Genomic DNA, 11,038 nt, shown 5'->3' with positions numbered 1-11,038 from the left:
AAACTTTAATAATAAAATAAACACAAAATAGCGCGACAGCCCCTCGCAGACGACAGAACCAGAACCAGAACACAAAATAAAATCCAGGCCTGGTCCTCTCTCGTCTTTCACTGTCGTAACTCCTCCTTTTAGCCTTCCGGAGCTCCTCCGTGGGACTCGAGACCGGTGAGTGGTGCAGGTGTTGCTCATTATCAATTACTCCACCGGCCTCGCTCCGTTCCCACGGCTCTCGGCCCCGCCCCCACTCGTCACAATATATATAAACCTTGTGGTCTGTGATATGGACATTATGCATTAAGAAGTACCCAAAGGATAATTTTGATGAGTAAACAAGGTAGCTTCATAGTCTTCCTTTTGTAATCAATTATTGCTTTTATTAATAGTAAGAAAGTAAGAAAGAGAGCTATTAGTGATTATTGCTATCGTTTCCCCCCCCCCTCCAATAAAGGTGGTACTGTAAAATGTGTGAGAAGTGTGATTCTGCTTTCAGTTCTAAAGGATCTGAAGAATGTTGCTGCACTGTTTGAAGTGCTATTTTTGGTAAGCTAAGATGTGGTGAGGTTGAATCATTCCTTAAATAACCAAAATAATTGTTTTTTCTAGTTTTAGTTTTTAGTTAATTGTTTTGTTAAACTACTGATGTGAGAGACTTTTTGTTATGTTATGGTGTAGTGTTATATTCAGTTGCTCTTACAAGCAAGGAAGTCATGGTAATGTGATACACCAATTAATTTGACATACAGTGCATGCATAATTATTAGGCAAGTCAATATTCTGACCATATTATTATTATTTTTTGTTGCCATTTTTATAAAATTTTACCAGTTCAAAACCATATGAATATCAACTGATAGTATATATCGTTACTTATAGGTGATATGCAATTGTTGATGAGGGCTGAAAATACCTTATATTTATATGTCTATAATTATAAGGCAGTTTCTTCCTCGGTCTCTGAGAACTTGGCACCTTGGTGGCACTTTATTTATTTATTTATTTATTTATTTTGTGGCTGGGAATCTCGCTGATCCAGGTTAACAAGAACATGATCTGATTTTAGGTCAACATGTTGTCATTGTCAGAGCAGGCAGTACACAACAGAGCTGTGTAATGAAGTAAATCGATTAAATGGCAAGCTTTGATAAAACTCTGGTGGAGAGTCAGCTTTCCATGACAGGTACTTTCCATAAGAGGTGCAATACTGTACTGTACTTAATACTGTAAAGCTGATGATACACGGGGCAACTTTTTGAGCAATTTTGCCAGGCAACTTTTGTTGAGCAATGTTGCTTGAGTTCTTTTCCACTTAGAATGGGTAACAAATTTCTATCTGGGTACTTTAGATCGGTTGTGGGCCCTGTGTCTCACCTGGTTCCCCGTTGACAGCAACATTAACCAAAGTTGCCTGGCAACATTGCTCAAAAAGTTGCCTTGTGTATCATCAGCCTAGCAAGCTTTACAACTAGTATTCCCAAAATGGCTTACACACCTCATTGGTTACTGCATTATGGCATTTTGAAAGTTTAAATGCATAGAGATGTGGAGATTAAAATGAGATAAATGACATAAAGAATCAGTCAATCTGTCTGTTCCACCTTTATTTTTTTCAACCAACCAATCAACCATCCTTTATTTACTCATACTGGTTTCTCTTAGTTGCCATGTAGACTCTATAGCACTGATGCTGAACAAGAGGTAGAGAAAGACAAAATATGTTTGCTCATGTGATTGTCTTTATTGTGGTGTGTGAGTTATATGGGATGTGGTGGTGAAACTGGACTGTATCACAGCGATTCTCATCCAACACTTGAAGATGGAGTGGTGACCCAGGCCGTGAGGTTTTGCAAGCTTATGGGAACAACCAGTTTGGTGCTTACAGATCCAACTTCATCCAAGTCAAAGCCTGTCCAGGAGATTATTACATCTATAAACTTGTCAAGCCAGACCAACGTACTGTACAGGTGCAGTTCTGGGATCTGTTTACAAAAGAAGTTTTTGTAAATTACATACTTACAGTTAGCATTGCTTATGTTCCACAATGCTTAACGTTATTCAACACATAAAAACAGAACAAGTGGACTGTGCTTTTCTATTCTTCTGTGGTAGTTATCATTGGAGTCACTGCCGTTATTACAAGTCAAACTCCATCAGAGTGAAAGTGTGTCCAGGCAATTACTGTCTATGAACATGTGGATCCACAAATGTGGTGTACGGGATACTGCACAGGTAACATGCTTTACAGATATTACAGTAATAAATTACCCCCCTTTTTTTTTTTTTTTTACATTTATTCTGACAATTTTTTTTCTCTCAGATTTCTCAGAAACCTGTGAAAGCAGCTCTGGCTCCATGTCTGTGTCTCGCTGTCAGCTCTTTGAGGCTGGTTTTCCAGCTGACGTCTTACACCTCAATGATCCCAGCTGCAAAGGAACGGTCCGGAATGGCAGAGTGGAATTCCATTTTGATAACGATGAACACATTTATGGTAGGATGCTAAATACATGTATGATAAAGAAAAGCATATCATCTCAACAAAAACAACAAATCCTAAAGGAATGAAAAAAACAAACAATTGTCTTCTCATACGTGTTATGGAAGTTAGTTTGATTTAGACAATTTTGCTGTTGCAATTTCTAATGTTGACTTAAAAAACAAACAAAAAGAATTATAAAACTGAGATCTGAGAAAAACCTGAGATCAGCTGGCTGCAGCAATTGCTGAAAAAAAAAATCCACTTTATGTGGCTGACAGCTGTACTTTGACAACTTGATTTAGAAACTTAGCAGCATTTGTCTAGAATCCAATCTGGTGGTTTTCTGAAAGTCCTATAATGTATAAAAATGACAGTAAACTTGACTACCCTGTTTGAAAAGTCACATTCAGTACTTCTCAATGAAAGTGTTGCTGTCCTTTGTCAGTGCTGCACACTCACACATATGAAGTTTCATTTTGTTAATGTTGTTAATTCATGATACCTAATGTATTAACTAATGAACTTTGTTACAGTATTTAACATATTTACTGTTAATGTCTTCACCTTGTTAAAATGTAATGTAGAAAGCAATAATACCCTAAATCGATAAATGCTGTAAAAGTTTTGGTGTTGTTGTTGTTGTTTATTACATAAAGGATTATGAACCTTACTGGTAAAGTGTTCCCCAAAACTCTAGAAAGTGACAAGTAAGATTAGAGAGTTAAATTTACATTGACACATCTACATCAAATTCGACTGCTTATTCAAGGCTCATTGTATTTGCAATTTGTTTTTTTTTCTGTTTGTTTTAGTCTGTACATTTCCAGAGGAGACATTACAGTCACATTAATGTGCATCACATGGTTTTTGGGATGTGGGTTTTTGAATGATGAAATGTGCAGCGGATGAATGTAGAACATTCCTAAAGAGTGTAATTCTGCAACTCCGGTAAACCTGTGAATACAGTGTTCACTTTCTTAAATTTTACAAGAACAGAGTTGCTTTTTTGCTTCAACAAAATGATCAGCCCACGGGACATATGCCCCTGCACAACATTTTTTTAAATGCATTTTGTGTGTGTGTGTGTGTGTGTGTGTGTGAGAGAGAGACATTCTTGCTTCAGGGAAGTACCAACGTTTGCCTGTTTAGCCTAATTCTATTCTATTCTGTCTTTGTAAATCAAGTTCCATTAACATTATTTATCGCTTTTTCTCTTATTATCCTCCCTTAATTTTTTTTGTACCCAAATATTAGACACCCATTAATTTACTTAGTGTTATAATATTAACGTCATAAACTCTATATTACTTGATCACCTGCATGCCTCCTGTGGTCTTAGGATGAACTAAAGCTTTTTATGTTATTGGTTAAGCATTATTTACAGATTATTAAATTAATTCACATGAATCTTTCCAGTCACCTTTAGCTCACTCACTGGAGGGTTTGTTTTACTGTTTTTCTAAAGCTGCTTTGGAAAAAGTTGCTCATCATCATTCCATCTACATTCACATCTATTTGAGCACAGAGTGAAGGAATTTCTAAAAGCAGGTGCAGACAAGGAAGCAATATGTTCAAATAAATATCTTCATGTCACATGAGAGAATGATTTAAGTTATTGTAGAGAAATTATTTCTGGTTCCAGTAAAGGTCCACCCACAGTTATAAAAAGGCACTGATGAGATTGTGAGAGCTGCAGTTCATCATCACTGTATTCATCTGCTGAAGAGAGAATCTCCCTGAGTTTGCTCTGCAGCAGCATCATTTGACCTCAGGTAAAGTTATGTATTTGCAAATGTGCACAAAATAAAGTGTAAAATAATTAATATAAGAAACATTTTATGTATACATAATAGAACATATATATATATATGTTGTATATATGTGTGTGCAGGTGCAGGAGGTGCCGTTCGTCACAATGAGGTTTCTGATCTCACTGTGTGTGTCACTACTGCTGCTGATTAATGGTGAGTGATTTACAGTCTATCATGTGCGTTAGAATGATATTGTAAGTAGGTGAACTTTTTTCATATGAATTCATTATGTTTATATTGTGTATTTTAACAGGTGAAATAATCAATGGACAAACTTCAGGTACAATATATTTATTAATTTATTATTATTATTATTATTTTTACTTTATCCAATCTTTACTTTTTTTCCATCCTTAACTTTATGTAAAAATAAAACAAATTTAATAGGAATAATTTAGTGAAAGAACATGGTTTCCTATTGATATGAAATCTTCTCTCTCTCTCGCTCTCTTTTTTGTTTTTTTTGCACTTTTAATTTTATTATTTTTATTGTATTGAAACAGTCTTATTAGAAAAACCAAGCACAGTGTCTTTGGAATTTGTGACATTTATGAAATGCACAAATCCCAGACGCTCACTACTTTCATGTTCAGTCCATTTCATGATGCATGCAGATTCAGCAGACCATCAGTGATTAACATTAGCCATAATCGTAATAATCTTATTTATGTACTTACTCATCTACATTGGCAGGACAAAGTAGGCTATATTTTAAAAATGACTTACTGAAAAAAGACTATAAAAAAACGATATTTTGTTTTCAACAAACACATTTTTGTTTTGACAAAAAAGTGTTTTTAGATAGATATTATTTAAATAAATATTTTCTTCACCTTGAAAATTTTGGTTAAGGCTTCACAGTTGACTGATTCAAAGTTGAAAAATGTAATCTGTCCAGATGCCACACATTTGTTTTTAAGTGTGTGTTGTGCTCATAAAATCAGCAACTACATTCCAACTAATCTTTTTCAAATGAAATATATGTTGTGCAAATAATTTGACTGATACAGATGTACACCTTATTATGAACACGATGACACAATGGATTATTCAGCTACACAGAAAAAAAGATGTAACCAGAAGTTCAAAAAAAGAATGAAATGTACTGTAAATATGCCTTTATTCTCCCTGCTTAAGGGCATTAAACCAAAATATGCCATTTGATCAGAGTATGTAAGCTCTAGTGCTGGTAAATGTGATAAAGATATTATGAAATATATATATATATATATATATATATATATAAATGTTCTTCCTTATTTTTCATACAGAATAATAACTGATGGACAGATACAGTAAAATACTCATTCAATGATATATCTTTAGAATAGTTTATCAAAACCTATTTGATTTGTTCATGATTGTTGTTAGTAATCTCTAATGATATGGCGCTGGGAAGTTTGTTGTCATATTCTTAAAATACAGTAAAAAGAACCTAACTGTAGTTTCTCCACTGATACTTTAATATTCATTACTCTGTATAATGCGTGTGCTGTAGATCTGCGTTTTATTGGTTTTCTCCCCAATTCCCACCCTCTGCACTCCCACTTTTCTAAAGCTTTACACACCCATTTCTTGAGTCTTTTTTAAAATCTGAGGTATGAATGACCAGTGCTAAAACAGGGGGGTTTCGTGACACTTTAGGGTTTTCTTATACATATTTCACTTTTCAACAAATTACAGATTAACCCAGACATTGTGCTGAACACATAAGTCCAAACATTGTGCAAAACTTTCACCAATGCTGTTCTGTATACCTTATTATATAAGTATGTATACCTTGTTGTGTCATAAACAGCTAATTAAGCATATACAGATCTGTAAATAGATATGGAGAGGATTTATTCCATTTTGTATAATGGAATTGTATGTGAAGTATGTGAGGATTCAACCACCTGCCAAAACTTGTTTTTCCTGTGAGTCTAAAGGAATTTACTACCATTCACACATTGATAAGAACAAGAGACAAAAAGTAGTTTCTGTGTGGGAGTTGCTGTATGTTAATGTTAACCCTCCTGTTCTCCACATGAAGTTTTGTTTTATCTGAAGGCAAAAAGGCATCTGTTTTGGTTGTCCACAGAAACTTGATCCAACTGAACCTAAACCTTTCCACACATAGTGTGGAAAAGGTCTTTCAAACTTTGGCACCCTGTTTGACTGTTCTCTGCTACAACCCAGTTGTCAGAGCAGGAACAGCAGGACCAACTAGAGAGAGTCAATAATAGACATGACAGCTATAATTACATTTTGAAAGGGAATTACATTTTAACACACAACAAGTGTTCCCAATTCTTAAGATTCCTTATTTTCACTTAATGGTATCAGTACACCCTCAGAAAAAAGGTACTAAAGCTGTCACTGGGGCATTACCTTTTCAGAAAGTACACCTATTTACCCATAAAGGTGCATATGAGTACCTAAAATGTACATATTAATACCTAAATGGTACATATTTGTACCTTTTAAAAAGGTAATGCCCCAATGACAGCTTTTGTGCCTTTTTTCTGAGAGTATAAGCATTTACATTTTAAGCTTTATGAAGAAATAGAAGGTTTTACCCGACTTCTGTAAAGTTCACTTAGTTAATTTAGCTTCAATTGGATTCTAGCTACATGCTTAATCTGACTCCAATTTCAAATTATTCTAAAATTTAGACTGAGATATTCATCTATTTTATTCTGTTTTTAATTTGGATATTTGAATATTGTAGTATTCCTATACTCTTCAACTGTTCGTTCGTTGGGGACCGAATGTCACAGAGAGTCTCACGCCAGCCGGGTTGGGATCTCACGGACACAGACAGTTGCCAGTCTGATTTTAGTCAGAGGTTGCAGCGTTAAATAATATCTTTAAGTCAGTCACCACATTCTTGCTCATAACAAAAAGTATAGTTTTTATAGTCACAATAGGAGCCAAAAATATGTTGTTTGAGCACTGTGCTGATCTGCTGAAGTAAAAATCTTAGAAAAATCAAAGAAAAGTACAGAAATAGGGAGCAAAGCGCAGAGCAGTAAGCAAGAACGTCCGAACGGTAGCGAAGCCGGAAGCAAAATCGGAAGTTATTGGCGGAAGTTCCCGCTTTTTGTCGTGTTCGCACCACAGGAACTAGGAATGTATTTAGTTCTAGGAAGTTCATTTGGGGGAACTAAATTAGCTCCTACTTCAGAGTCTGGTCTAAAACAGTTCTATAGGAACTACCAGTGACATAAGTGTACGCTGATTGGCCAAACTCCCACAAAACACTGGCTACCCGGCATTTTTAAAAAGCCATGTAAAAATAATTACTCCACGAACATGGAAAACAGCGATAACGGCATTTACCTGTTGTCTGCAGCGTTGTGTTCTTTTCTCAGCCTCGATGATAACACTGCAAGTTGTCATAGGAGATTTATTTAGATTTTCATGTTCTTTCAATCGCGAAAATTGTGCGTTTACATTCCTTCTCCATTATGAAACCCGAAACCCATGACACACAACAAAAACAACTCTGAACACGGCGTCCTCCATTCACCGGTTGTTGATGTTTGTAAATGCCGTGAATAAAGACATTGCTGTCAGCCGCTTCAGAGTTCCTGATGCCGGTGCGAATGCAACCAGGAAAACGGCCTGAGGGATAAATTGGTTCTCTAGGAACGAGCCTGCTGGCTAGTTCCTAGAACTACATGGTGCGAAAGCGCCTATTCATACAACTTGCTAAGTCAGTGATAAACAGAAATCAGAAGCTCTCAGATGACGTGGCACATTCCTCATTCATTCATGGCCTTCACTTTGACCTGTCCTGGACACAGATTTGTGGTATCACCAGACTCCACTTAATCTACTAGTCATAATGATTTCAGAAGAATGTAGTATAAAACAAATATAACATTTAGTTTGTCAGGTAAAAATGTGCGTGATGCATACCTGACAGCAGAAAGACACACAGCAGTATGTGAGTGTTCTGAGTGTATTCTAGTAACAGAATGGATTAACAAGATACATTAGATGTGGTATATAAGCATTGAGTGAACTTTTGGCATTCTGAGTGGTCTTTTGGTGACCAGATCCTGGTGGAAAAGGAAAGATAGAGGGGAGAGGGGTGTAGTGATAGAATGTATTTAATTTGATAGTACTAAACCTAACCACTAGGTGTCAGTAGTGTTACACTTACCGTGAGTGTGTGTGGATCACGAAGTAGAAGTTAACTCGTGTTGCAGCTGCTGGTATGCTCGTCCTGCAAATATAATAAAAATCAGTTTGATACAAAACTGTTTCTTTGTTGAATCAAGAAACATTACATGGTACCAGGAGTGGTGATGATCACCGAGACACAGAGTCGTCATGGAAAGTGTTAAACTGCCTGACGCTGTGAACTGGATGGGGAATATTGATTGTAAATGGAGAACGTTCAAACAACGATTTACGCTCTAGCTATAAGCAATGGGCCTTGATGAAGCATCAGATGCACGTAAGCTTGCACTGTTACTCACCGTCGCGGGACCTCAAACTATAGAGGTGTTTAATACGCTCGTGTTTGAGCGGGCCGAAGATAAAGGCAAATACGACGTAGTAATGGAGAAGCTTGACTCACACTGCTCGCCGAAAAAGAATGAGACTTTCTAAAGGTATGTTTTTCGGTCTCGTCTGCAGCAACAAGGACTTACTTTTGACAGTTTCTTAGTAGATTTGAAGTTGAAAGCACGAACATGCAATCTCGGACAGTTGCAAGATTCATTGATTCGTGACCAAATTGTGTTTGGCATCAATGATAAAAAAGTGAGGGAGAGGCTCTTGAGAGAGACAGAGCTCACCTTGAATGACGCAGTGCGGATATGTCATGCCAGTGAGATAGCTCTACAGCATGCTAAAACGTTTTATGAAACCGCAAAGACTAATGGAAGTGACAGTTCAGCTGTAGCTGCAGTAACAGAGAAAATGCAGAGATGCGGAATGAGTAAAGTGAAACAGCAAAAGAGAAAGAACTGTTTAACTGCAAGAGATGTGGCAGAAAACACGCCTATGGCAAAGTCTGTGCCAAATGTAAAGGACAGAATCATTTTGCCAAGCAATGCTTTTCCAAAGGGAGACTGAGTCAAAAAGAGCATGTACAAACAGTGGAAGAAACAAATCTCAATGACACATTCTTTGTTGGAATGGTAGAACAGGCTGATTTCAGTCAAGAAAAAACAGAGCAGACTGATGTGAATAGTGTTGTACATGACAAGTGGATGACACACCCTGGAAATAAACGGAGTAATCGTGTCACTCAAGCTAGACACAGGAGCAAAGGTCAATCTGATTTCGGAGCATGATAACAGAGCAATGAAGATCAAGCCATGTATAAAACACCTAGAGGAGAATGTGCCAAGTACTATAACATCAGATCAGAGCTGAGTGTGGTCAAAGGACTTCTGTTGAGACAGAACAGGATCGTTATCCCTCAGTCACTGCAACAAGAGATGTTAAAAAAGCTGCATGAGGGGCACCTTGGAGCAGAAAAATGCAAAAGGAGGGCTAGAACTGCAATCTATTGGCCTGGAATAAATGATGACATTGATCGGATGGTGTCAACCTGTGATACTTATTTGAAGCATCGTGCTAAGCAACAGAAGGAGCCAATGATTGTCGGTGAACAACCAGATGAACCGTGGCAGAAAGTTGGGACTGACTTATTTTTCCTGGATGGAAAGAACTACTTGATTGTGATAGACTACCTGTCAAACTAGCCAGAGATAGCATTGCTTCCCAGTACATCTGCTGCTAGTGTGGTTACACATATGAAATCCATCTTTGCGAGACATGGCATTCCACAGGTGGTTTGCACCGATAATGGGCCATGCTACAATAGCAAAGACTTCCAGAAATTTGCTGATGAGTATGGGTTTCAGCATGTGACGTCAAGCCCATTATATCCACAGTCGAATGGAAAAGCAGAGAAGGGAGTGCACATAGTGAAGTTGCTGCTCAAGAAAGCAGTAGACAGTCGATCAGATCCTTATTTAGCTCTGCTGAATTACCGTGCATCTCCACTGGAACATGGTGTGTCTCCTGCAGAAATCCTGATGGGACGCTAGAATGAATCTGAAAAAGTGGAAGAGCCTACAGAGTGGGTCAATTCAATGGTGTGCGTGAAAAAACCAAATGGTGCTCTACGTGTGTGTATGGATCCAAAAAATGCCAACATTCAAAGAGAACATTATCAAATCCCGACACGAGAAGAAATCATAAGTGAGATGGCAGGTGCAAAGTTCTTTACAAAACTGGATGCATCTCAGGGTTTTTGGCAGCTGAAATTACATAAGGACAGCACAAAGTATTGCACATTTAACACACCCTTCGGTCGATACTCCTTCTTGAGGATGCCGTTCGGAATTTCTTCAGCTCCTGAAGTATTTCACAGAGCCATGGAACACATAATTGAAGGCATCGAGGGTGTGCGTGTGTATGTGGATGACATTGTATTGTGGGGATCCACAATGGAGCAGCACAACAGAAGGCTCATGGAAGTCCTACAGCGAGTACAGAAGTATGGGCTGAAATTGAATAAGGACAAATGTCAGTTTGGAGCAAAAGAAATAACGTTTCTAGGAGATAAGCTGACAGAAGGAGGTGTGGAACCAGATAAGAGTAAAGTACAGGCAATACTCAAAATGCCCAGACCCACAGACAGAAAAGCTGTACTAAGAGTGATGGGGATGATAAACTTCGTCGGAAAGTTCATACCAAACTTGTCTTCAAAAACAGTGTACTTGAGAGAGCTGTTGCGTGACAAAGG

General features: G+C 37.5%; 1 pseudogene; it reads left to right on the top strand.

The window, feature by feature from the left end:
* LOC107748180 (uncharacterized) overlaps positions 1-11,038 on the top strand; it is a 73,262-nt pseudogene that overhangs the window by 29,131 nt on the left and 33,093 nt on the right.

Source organism: Sinocyclocheilus rhinocerous, unplaced genomic scaffold, assembly GCF_001515625.1.
Source record: "Sinocyclocheilus rhinocerous isolate Xijiao unplaced genomic scaffold, SAMN03320098_v1.1 scaffold522, whole genome shotgun sequence".
NCBI lineage: Eukaryota > Metazoa > Chordata > Actinopteri > Cypriniformes > Cyprinidae > Sinocyclocheilus > Sinocyclocheilus rhinocerous.
Note: the sequence above shows the minus strand (reverse complement) of the source record. Positions and strands in the feature narration are given on the sequence as shown.